At 39.7% G+C, this 11,733-nt stretch overlaps 1 pseudogene; it reads left to right on the top strand.

Moving 5' to 3' along the window:
* Window positions 1-6,746: 6,746 nt before the first annotated feature.
* Window positions 6,747-6,865, top strand: LOC148096880 (5S ribosomal RNA; annotated as a pseudogene).
* Window positions 6,866-11,733: the final 4,868 nt, after the last annotated feature.

The following is an 11,733-nucleotide window of genomic DNA, read 5'->3' as shown; positions in this document are numbered from 1 at the left end:
GACACTTGGACTGAAATCCTAAAATATATTCGTATATAGGACAGACTGTTTCAGGCTACACCTGGCCTTTCGAGTCCTGTGAATTTTATTTAGAAAAAATCTGCCTCACCTGTTTTCCTTTTGTTCCTACAGGTACGCAGCACAGAAGTGGCCATACCTAAAAGCAGTTATTTTAATAGCTGTACATGAGCTTGTGGTCTCAAACTAGTGATCATTTGTGAGTAAAGCAAACGTGTTAACCACTAGTCCATAAGTAATTAGCATTGGAAATGGACAATATAGAAAAATGCATCAGCCTTACTGACCACTTAAAGCACTTTAGAATGCAAGAAACATTTCACCATACATTTATACAGCACTTTATCTACTTCACATCACTGTCGATAAACCCAACATCCATGTGTTTGGACTGTGGGAGGAAACTCGAGCAGGCACAGGGCCGGCGTGCAGACGCCCCACAGAAAGGCCCCGGCTGACCGAAAGGTTCTAACCAAGAACCTTCTTGCTGAGAGTGCTAACCACATTTATAAGCCACATTCTTGGATTTAAATGAAAAATTCCTGTGAGAATTGTATTTTGAAAAAACTTGAAGGCTTGCCAGGTTGCTGCTGTGATGTTTGTTTATGTCATTCAGCAGCCCTCGTTGGCCATGAGCCACCGCATCGAGTATACCAAACCTGTCTTATGTTCCTTGCAGGTTAAAGGCCTTTTAAGTGAAAGCACTAGAACTGTAAACAGAAAATCAACATCTACTCAGCAAAAGTGTAATACATCTTTACACATTTCCACAAATGTTAAAAGCTTTAACATCAAACATAAAAAACCCAACATTTAACAAGCTGAACAAATCAAATAATATATTAAAGTCAAAATGTGGTTTGATTTTTGTTATGACATCTGATCTGTTACACTTACAGCTAATGGTTTCTGGTAACCGTGGACACGTCCTGGATACATATTAACCTCTTTATATCCTACATCTTCTTATCAGGACATTTTGCTTTTCTGACTTTATCGTATTATACTGTAAACTTTATCTCTGTCCCCATGTGAGAACAAACCTTTAAAAAAAAGAACACATTCAGTTCAAAGATGATTCTTAGTTCTTATACTTATCAGGTCCAACTAATCCCAAATAGCTGGGAGAAATTAAAAATGAAGCCCAAATAAGAGCTCAGGTCCCAGGAGGTTAAATCCATGAAAGCTGCCACAAAATTATGATTTATTTATTTTTTTTGGCTGGCACCAAGTTTGTGCCTTAGGGACATTTAAACTTGGATCGGTTTACGTACTGTAAGACACATGCAGGCAGGTGTTTGTTCTGCAGATACTGTAAACGTCATAGACATCCCTAATAGGCTGAGAACACTCCAGAAAAAGAAAACAGCATGAATAAAAGTGCCCAGGATACAGATTACAGGCTATTTGGGTTGCTGACAAAATGGGCTGTACTATCGCAAGCAGGGAAGCTGCATTGTGCTTATTTTACAACAGCTTTATTATTTACTGCAAGCAGGCATCTGTGAGAAGTAGCCAGTGATAAGATAAAGAAGCAGTGCTGCTTGTGTCGCCCGTTTTTTCCTTAACTGCCCCATATTTGAAAAAAACAACAACAACAAACAAACAAAAAGAAAAACAGTTTGCTGTTTTTCGCATGAAATTTCCCATAACACTGTATACAATTGACCAGAGAGTCCTGGCCAATACTTAACACATATCTTGTTTATTTTTACAAACATATTTAATTTCCTGTGGGGTTTTTGTTATTGCTGTGTTTGATAGCTGGAAGTTGGCATGTTTCACTTTGACCTCTTGCAAATAAAACAAAGGTTGGCATAAGACGAACCTGCACACGCTCCAGTGTACTGGGCAGACTTTCACCACCTTTTGAAGTCATTGTAAGGAATGTCGTTATTATACCACAACCTGGCAGAAGAGATACAGTAAAAAAAAAACCTGGTACCATTTTTGTGATGAAAATTTTTGATGTCAGCTGATTTTAGGCGCAATTGTTGCGTTCAGTTCTTCTTTTTTTTATTTGGGTTGAGAGGCATACTTTTTTATTTTGCATATCAAAGCCACGGTGTCTGATGTTCAGGATATAGTGAAATATTTACCTGTGATGCCTGGAAGACAGAGCTTCTTGATTCTGCTACGCTCTGGCCTTTCCTCAGCGCGTTTTGATCTCTCCGTCTCTCTTTCTTCTTCTTCCTCACTCCACATGCCCTCAGCTCTTTTTCATAGAAAGGGATATTTTATCATGTCCTCATAATATGTTTTAATTATTTTCGCCTTTCTAGATCATCATGTTTCATCTGTTATTTTAATATTACAGCACTACATTACCCATGAGCCACACTACTGTTGCCATGGAGATGAGGCATGAATATCAGCAGTAATGCATAATAAAACCTGCTTTGTTGTCTGCATAGACTCTGTACATGAAAGATATAAATAGCTTCCAGGAACGAAAAGAGCAGCCCATCTAGAAGTGCTTTAAACTTGTGATGTCCCTCAGAGGGTGTCTGCTCTGCCTGATAGAAATCATGGAAACATGACTGTTTAAGCAACTCCTACTGGCCTGGCAGTGACAGTGCAAGAGTCTTTGGGTACTGATTGGATTAATTGCTAATTCTCTACACCTGACAAGGTGTGGACAAAGGCATGCCTGAGGCTGGCTCTCGACACGCTCTCTTGGCTGTAGTTTTTAGCTCAGATTACAGTGATTTAAAATAAAATCAGTGTTTCTAAAAACTCTGAAGCTTGCAGCTTATGAACCAGGGCGTAAAAACAATGCTTGCTTGATCTCCGGCCTCAGTAACCGTTTTTTCTGATTGCTATTTTCAATTTTAATTAAATGCTTCATTATTTTGTGTTGTCACCATTAGAGGCGAAAAGGACAATAAATTAGAATAGAGGCCAAAAGTAGCTCTTTTTCTGTTAAACTTCACAGTTTCTGCTAAACTGCAGTTACAGGATATTCTGTCAATAAAAAACTCTCTATCATATCGAGACTCTCTGGCTCAGAGAACCAGGGTTACAATGTAACCGTACGTCGCTGTAACTGCAATAAAACAGTAAAACAAATGTCAGCTACTAACATTAGTTTATAACTTCACCACATAACAGCACACTGACCATTTTTTACTCGCCTCCACAATGTTCCTCGTAACGGCTTTGATTTTTTGCTTATACCGAGGCTTCTGGCTTGTGGCTAGCTTTAGCTTTAGCAACTTTGCCCTTGTTAGCTTCTATAACCTATTCACCTGGATGAAGGTGATTTAAGGGTGTGATTAGGTTTGTTGGCAAATATTTCCACAACTTTTGCTGAACTGTGTCTCGCTCACTCACAATGACAAACCTGCTAACAGTCACACAACAGTGAGTGCATTTAGTGTTTGCATGAAAGCTATTGTATTGTATGTATTTGAGGCTGACCGGCCAGCCACTGGTCCAGGCCGAGAATGCTAAAATTCAGCCAATTGTGGTCCCTGGCTGGTCAATCAGTGGTCTCTAATTTATACTCATGCTTGAGGTGCATCTAGTTTGCTGCAGATTACTAAAGACAGTATATTAAAGTGCTGATTCAACGCACTGCACTCACAAAACAAGTAAATCTCAAACCTTTACACATTTGCAAACAATTTCAAAGAAAACACGATCAACCAAATAAACCACAGAACCAATTTGACAGAAATGATGAAGCTTCAAGACGAGACTTCACTGATCACTTCGTGAAGCATGGTAGTTGTGTCCATCTTTTACGTACAGTCCATGACTGTCACAGTTAACACACAGTCAACTGTGACTTCAAATCAATTCAAATCTTTCATTTTAACACAACAGTCACAGAAACTATAATTATAATAGGTATATTTTGTCCAAGTCAACCTTTCTCCAGCTAGAGTCAAAATTATATGCATGAAAATACTGTAAACAGAAAGTATCAGAATAACCTTTTCATAGTCTGTTATATGCATTAACTGTTACTAGCTTATCATTTTTTTTATTATGTCTTTCCTGTTTTCCTACAAACACTCCAATTTACAATATTGCACAGTGGGAACTTTTTAAACTGAGAAACGTAGTTTTCAGTAGGAAACCACTTATAAAAACTTCAAAACACAGTCATATGAAAATCAGCCTTAACAGCAGCGTATGTAATAGTGAGGTCTGACTTTTTGTTGCAGAGTGCATTCAGAGAAAAGTAAGACTGATACTAATATCTCACAGTCAGACAGGTGTAAATGAGATCAGAGGCAAGGGCTAGATACTGCTGGGAATATGAGGAGCTTTATGTCCAGTAAGTAGACCAAATAACAATTTTTAAGGATATTTCCCAACTGTTCTGTCTGCAGTTCTTTTGTTTTGCAGCAATATAACAGCTTCTTTCTAAAAAGGAAACAAATTGACAGACGTGACACACTACAATCCATGCATTTAAAGTAATAGGTTGTTTTAGTTTTGCAACAGACTTTAAACCAAAGTGAAGCTGTAACATGCCGTCATTACAGTAATAAATCCGACTTAAAAAGATCTGTATGATTGCATTATTGCCGTACATGCATTGCACTGTCATCGGCATTGTTTAAGGCTCTGAAATGGCTTTCCTTGCTCACCAAGCTCTATTCTGTGATGTACAGACTCGTTTAGTGCCTCAGTGCAGCAGTCAACACTGACGGTGATGGCATGTAAAAATAGAGGTGTGAGACTAAGTGAAGATCACCGTGAGAGGAGTGAGAGAGAGGGTGGCATATTGATTTAAAAGTGTTAACTAATGAGAAACAGGCATGGCTGATGAAAGATGTGCTGCAAATAGCTCGTTGTTCAATTTGCCAACATGCTTTTACCGACTGCAGGTTTTCCCCACTCATCCCACCGCAATCAGCTGCCCAAAAGGACGTGAATGCAGCCGCTCACACGTAAATGAAGGAGCATGTGAATAATTTATCGCTAATGAAGACATAAATAATCTCCTCATCTGCGCTGGGGGTAATTGATTAACAGGAATGGTTCGCCCCTGCACCTCCCTTCTCTCTTCTCCCCTACATCTTCAGTCTTCCTTCCTCCTCTTAGCCTCCCTTCTCCTCATCATTCCCACATTCTGTCTATCCACAGACTGCTTTTCTCCCCGGGGCATTTGTGTGTTCCATTACTGCTCACCCTGCCCATGACAGCGACTATTAACCTTGGAGGTGTATGTGTGTGTGCGTGCGCACGTGTGTTTGTGTGTCTGAGAGTGTAGCAGTGCAAGCAAGACTTAGTGTTAATTTGTAGCCGTGCAGACATGCACAGGTTCACGTGAGAGGGAGAGACAGACGGTAAAACAAGAGCGTGAGACCACTTTCTTGAAGGTATGTCTTTGCATATGGTTGTGTTTTTCCATTGGTTGAGTGTGTGTATCTTTGTAAACAGGTGGGACATATTAAAACAGCCGTAGGCAATGGAATTGACTGTTGCTCTGCAAATAAGGAGGGGAGGTCATGGACAACAACTCTCATATTCACAGAGCCAATGCCATACTAAATAGCTCTGCAGCGCCTCACCTTCCCTATCTCTCTGCCTTTGTTTTCTCTCTTGTTTCACAAACACATGCACACACATACGCACACAACCAGAGTATCCCTCTCTTCCTGTCTTCTCATCATGTTTCCCTTTATATATGACTCGGCTTTCTTTCCGTCTGTCTCTCTTTTCCCCTCCCTCCTCACTCTGTTCTGCCATAACTCGAGCCAACTCCCCGTAATGAAACTCTAATGGCCTGCTATTCGTTTCCGCTCTTTGCTTAGTGAGGTGATGCAGCAAGGGCTAATGGTCCTATTTTGTGTGTGCGTGTACGAGTATGCGTACATGTCCAGGACTGTAACACATATACGCATACGCAGAGTGGTATCTGCAGCCTTTGGGCCTTATAACATTTCACATGCCGCTGCGGTGGCCAGGTGCTTCCCATAACTCTAAGTAATGTTTCAATGCCATCCTATTTAGAGCTATGAGGTAGATGTAAATGCAAATGTGTGTGTGTGTGTGTGTTTCTGTCAGAAAGAGAGAGGGGTGATCCTCGGGGAAAGCAGATAGATGGAATAATGCATGTTTTGAATATTATTATTATGCAGTATCTGGATGGAATATTGGGACGCATTGGAGCACTGATGGGACTCGGTAATGGCAGCACTGTCTGCGACTGGACACACACTTCTCATGAGAAGCTGACGCGCATAAATGACTTAGATTAATGATGTTGCAAACGTTGAGGAATACAGGTGGTTCAATTTCTTCAAACTCTGTGTTTTCATTTCACAATCCGTCTCCACGCGCCTTTACTCCAGCGTGCGTGTGTGTTCGTATGTGTGCACACATGTATGCGGAACCCATCACATTGGTTTTGATTATCAATGATAGGCAGTGTAATGAGGTGCCATAAAATCTGATTAATTTGAAGCTGGGCGAGAAACTGGTGCCAGATGCTCCCTGCCAGCTTCTCGCTCCCATTCTCCCTTTTTGCTCTCACACACACACACACACACACACACACACACACACACACACACACACACACACACACACAGGGTGGTCCATTGTATATTCATATCTGCGTCAGCTCCTGTGAGAGTAAACACAACTCCATCTCTGTGACCAGATCAATACTTACTCTCATTCTCTGTCTGCACTAATTCACATTCAATCTTTGTTTGTGTGAATGAGGTAAAAACCAATAGAAAGAAAAAAAACATTGATTAGGTTTAGCTTATAGCCACACCACCCTTAGCACGCCCAATCACATCTGATCTCGGAAGCTAAGCAGGGTTGGGCTTGGTTAGCATTTGGATGGGAGATCGCCTGGGACTACCAGGTGCTGTAAGCTTGGGGGTGGCGTTCCACCATCAGGCCGGGGTCTTTCTGCGTGGAGCTTGCATGTTCACCCATGTTTGCGTGGGTTCTCCCTGGGTGCTCTGGCTTCCTCCCACAGTCCAAAGACAGACTGGCGAACTGTCCAGGGTGTACCTCACCTCTCGCCCTAAGATAGCTGGGGTAGGATAAGTGGAAGTGAAATGAAAAACTTGATTGAGTTGATTGAAAATTTTCCCACATTCCACTCAAACTGGAAACTTAGGTAATTCTGTGCCAGAATCGTCAACTGGAAAGCCCCCTTAAGTTCTCTTTTCAACTTGGGAAGTCAGAGAAATCCTACAAAGCCTTTTGGATCCACAATGGCAGCAGTGAAATTAACCCTTTAAAGCCGGTCGGAGCGGGCACGCTCCGTTTTGCGTAACCTTTTTAAAATCCTGGTAGCTCTGCAACCACGTGAGCTAGCGCAAAAATTTTTTTTTGCATATGAAACCGGAGGAGTTGTACTTACATCTTATGCCATCAGCTTGTCCTAAGTCACAGTTTCCTTCCACATATAGTTTTGCAAAAACTGCATAAAAAGCACTTGCAGCAACAAAAACATAATATTCCAGAAACACGCTTTGCTGATCCGATCAGCTGTTTGTAACACTTCCTACGTCCATCAGCGCGAACTATCGCATGTCCTCCATGACCTGCCCGAAACTGGAAGTGACGTCATTTTGTGGAAATTTAGTTTTTTACCATCAGGGCCTCAATGAGCCTATACTGGTGTTTTTAAAAGTTATCTTTGACTTTATCACTTTCTGTGTCGTTTCTGGGATGCTTAGGACTCATATTGCACTGCTGGAAATAGTTTATTTTGATGCATATGCTACTTTTTTGCAAATTTGCATTATAATATTTATTTTTGTTTTTCCTGCAGTGTATAAAAATTGGTGTATTTCAAAAATAAAACTATGAAGACACTCAAAATAAATTTCCTGTGGTGGGAAACTATTTTGTGCAACTTTTTTGTATTTACAGTTTTGAGGGATAAGCCTCTTAAATTTCTCTAACTAGAAATATATGTTAAAAAAACAAAAACGATTTTCAAATTTTTTTGCAGTTTATTGCACTTTTTTGCAATTTATGTAATTACTATGCACTTAATGCAGACATATTATTAAAATTTGGGCTATAATCGTTGTATTTATGTATAGCAACTTGAAATGCTCCCAAAAACGGCTCCACAACATGTAAAAATATAATATAAGCTCTGGCGGACTTGGTTCTATGGTAGGTCTTAAAGGGTTAAAAAGTGGTAAAACTTGTAATCTTTACTAGAACTGTTGTATACTTGTGACTTAAACAGAGACCACTGTCCAGGTGCTTTCTGTGAGCCTGCTGCAGTAGATAGTAGCAGGCGCAGGTAGACGCATGAATGCTCTACCATGATTTTCCAACTGCTGCTATTGCAGCATGGTCAGCTCAGGAGTGATGAGCTAAAAGAAAAACACCTTTTTTCATGTATTGTGTTGGAATTTTCCCCTCACTCTCATTTGTATGGAGAGCTCCAAAGTGTTCAACATTAAATAAATAAACACAGCGTAGTGAAATAATCATCAAACTATGAATATTGATGATTAAAAAGACATTTTGTGGGGCTATTGCTGCATGTCATCCCCCCCCCCCCCCCCCCCCTCACTCTTCTACCTTCCAAATAAAGTAGAAATGTCTCTCTGAACCTTTCCAAGAAGTCCGAAAAAATATTAATAACAGCAGCAGCACCACTAGCATATAAAAGCTTCTGCTGTGGTGCTAACAGGCATTTTGCAGGCATACAAAATGTTATAGAGCAAAACATAAAAAAGAAAATGTTTCTGTAACGGTGCGTGTAGCTTTTTCCAGTTCTGGCAGTCAATAACAAATAAAAATGTAAATGAATTGCAAATCACAGTATTTCATCATTATATGCTCCAGAGCTACATTATTAATGCCACCTATGTCTGAATGAGTCTTTGTGATGAAGAGTTGTATAATCAAATACATTTAAAAGAATGCGTTTCGTTTCCTGTCATCTTATATGTGGTTTTGTTTTGTAATGTCTTTTTCAGTCATTATTCTGAACGCCGGAGCTTGTTTTCATGTTTCAAAGAAATGAAAGCACATGGTTGCGAGATTTGTGTTGAGGCCTGGCGCTTTCCCCCATGTCAAAATCACCTCACCTTTGTAAATATCTAGGCAACACATAGGTACACATAAACTAAGGTCTGTTATTTGAATGAAGGTGGCAAGGGTAGCAATTTGATTCCACTTTCCTTCCACCGTTATAAAATTAAAGTTTCTGAAGGCGTGTTACTGCCACAGTATATGTATCGAGTAAAATACGAACCATGTTAACAGAGGACCTGTGTTCTTGGCAAGGCTTTCATGTTAGCAGGCCAATTAAAAGAGGGAATCTGAAGAACATCCAGGCCAGACAGGGCGTTCTTCAGATTTGGCTTAATTACTCCAAATCAAGCTAAAATGTTGTTAGGAAAAAGTGTTGATAAAGTGAACCATTTAAAACAGAAAGTTCTTGTTAGTTTTAATGATTAAATGTCATTTATCTCTCTGTGTACTCCACTATCTTTCTATCTATCTTGCTTTTCTCTGTATTTTCTGATTGCCTGTACATTTCTTTCAGTATTCAGCTGTGATGTGGTGTGGACTAAATGAAGGAAAAGGTCAATTGCTGTTGTCAAGTAAACCCTTATCTGGATTTATGACAATGCTCAGGCGGAGAGGGAATCTGTGAGAAGGAGAGGGCCTCATTCTGCCCTCCGCGTTGCCTTCGTGCCAATTACGACACACTTAAGCATGCTCACATACACAATTTCACACAATATCCACACATGCAGTATCACACTGTCTCTTTCTTCCTTTTTCGTTTTTGTCTCTCACACATACACGTTTCTGTCTAATTAATGCAGGAACCTTCTGGCAGGCGTGAGCTGACCTGAAAAGAACTTTCCTCTTTCCACTCGCACTGTCTGCTCTTTTCCTTATGAAACTTTCCACCACTTTTTTTTAACGCATGTCAAAAGAAGGTGCAGTTACCTGTAACCTTACACATCAAATCTAGGTCTTGCATTGCTACTGTGAGGAAGATACCGGCTATTACCGTCTACACCAGGTTTTTCTCCAAGATCTTTTTTTCTTTGAATAGAAAGGCTCTCTGTGTGGATCAAGTTTCCTTCCTATGCACACTTGCAAATGAAAACTAGGGACAGATCTAGTTAAGACTGGCTGAATAAAGAAGGAGCTAATTACTGTTTCATGTGTTTTATTCTTATTCATTGTATAATTATTATTTATAATAGTAAATTTGATAATATACAATAATACTATGATATACAGCCGTGCAGCAGGTGACCTGTTGTATTCTTGCTAACCTCTTAAAATCAAATAAAAATTAAAACATTTCAAAGATTCAAGATTCGAAGTGTTTATTGTCATGTGTACAGAAGAAATAGCATTTCTCTGTGCAATGAAATTCATATTAAATTATGTAGGGTGGAAGGAACAAGAATAAAGGATAAAAATAAGACATGATATTAAGATAAATAAGGTAAAAATAAGGATAAAATAGTAAAAGATAAATAAATAAGTAAATAAAGACAAGTGAGGTATGCAGTTGTTACAAAGGAGCTTAATGTGCAAACTGCAGCTGAGGTAGGTGCTGTTCAGGAGTCTGATAGCAGTGGGGAAGAAGGAGTTGTTGAGTCTAGATGTCCTGGATTTCACACTTCTAAACCTTCGTCTCGAGGGCAGAAGTGTGAACAGTCTGTGAGGGTGTGTGGGGTCTCTACGGATGAAGGCAGCTCTGGACTCTGCGATGGTAGATGCTCTGCAGAGAGGGCAGCAGGGTCCTGGTGATCTTCTCCACAGTTCTTACCCCTCTCTGCAGGCATTTGGTCCATAGCAGTAGTGCTGCCGTACCATGCAGTGATGCAGCTGGTCAGGATGGATAGATGTATGAAATAAATAGCAAGGAAAATTATGGTATTTTTTAGGCAAAATAAATAAGAGTAATCAATAGTTGTTGATGCTATTGTTTCAAACTCATTTTGTATTGGAAGCCACTTTGATGTTAATTGGTCAGGACCAGTTAGGCACCCCTTTCTGTCACTGTTACGATGTTTAACAACACATTTAATCTTAATATAAGAAAACAAAGTGCAATTTCAACTGTACATCTCAGTTTCTCTAAATGATTTAAAAAATGCTTCTGTTGTAAAGTAAAGCAATCTATCAACATAACTCTCTATTTATAAGGAATTAGTGTAAAATTACAGAAACATTTCTGGAAACTTGTTTCCCAGACAGTAATTATAAAACAGTTACAGTCCTTTTACTGTACTACTTCACTTTCACTGTGTACCCAACGTAAAACACAGAAATCTCTGTAGTGTGAGTGGTCATAGAGGAGGTCTTTATCTGGAGGAAAAGTGTTACCACTTTTGAAAACACTGTTAAAAGTCTAAAATTGATGCCATCGATTTCCTTTTCCAAAGCCAACCAATGGGCCAGATTGGGGTCTTGGGTAATCTGATTGTGGCTCTTGGGGCCTTTTGTCTGACACCCCTATCCTAGAGCTTTATTTTACTAAAACGGAACTTTGATTCGTTTTTGTTGTTAATAATTGATGAAAAATTGTAAAGCATGCAGCTTTTTTTCTCTTCTTCCTGAAAAAGTTTGAGAAACAATACAGATCACATTAACATAAATTAAATATATGAGCTGAAGTAAATGGGTTAACATTCTTTCACTTGGCCATAGACGCACTTTCTGTGCTTTGCCCAGTTTAGTGTTGTCCAGTTACCAGTACTGTTGGTCCCGAGGTGCTGCTGTTCGACCAAG

This window comes from Neolamprologus brichardi, chromosome 20 (genome assembly GCF_056152115.1).
Source record: "Neolamprologus brichardi isolate AB-2024 chromosome 20, ASM5615211v1, whole genome shotgun sequence".
Taxonomy (NCBI): domain Eukaryota; kingdom Metazoa; phylum Chordata; class Actinopteri; order Cichliformes; family Cichlidae; genus Neolamprologus; species Neolamprologus brichardi.
Note: the sequence above shows the minus strand (reverse complement) of the source record. Positions and strands in the feature narration are given on the sequence as shown.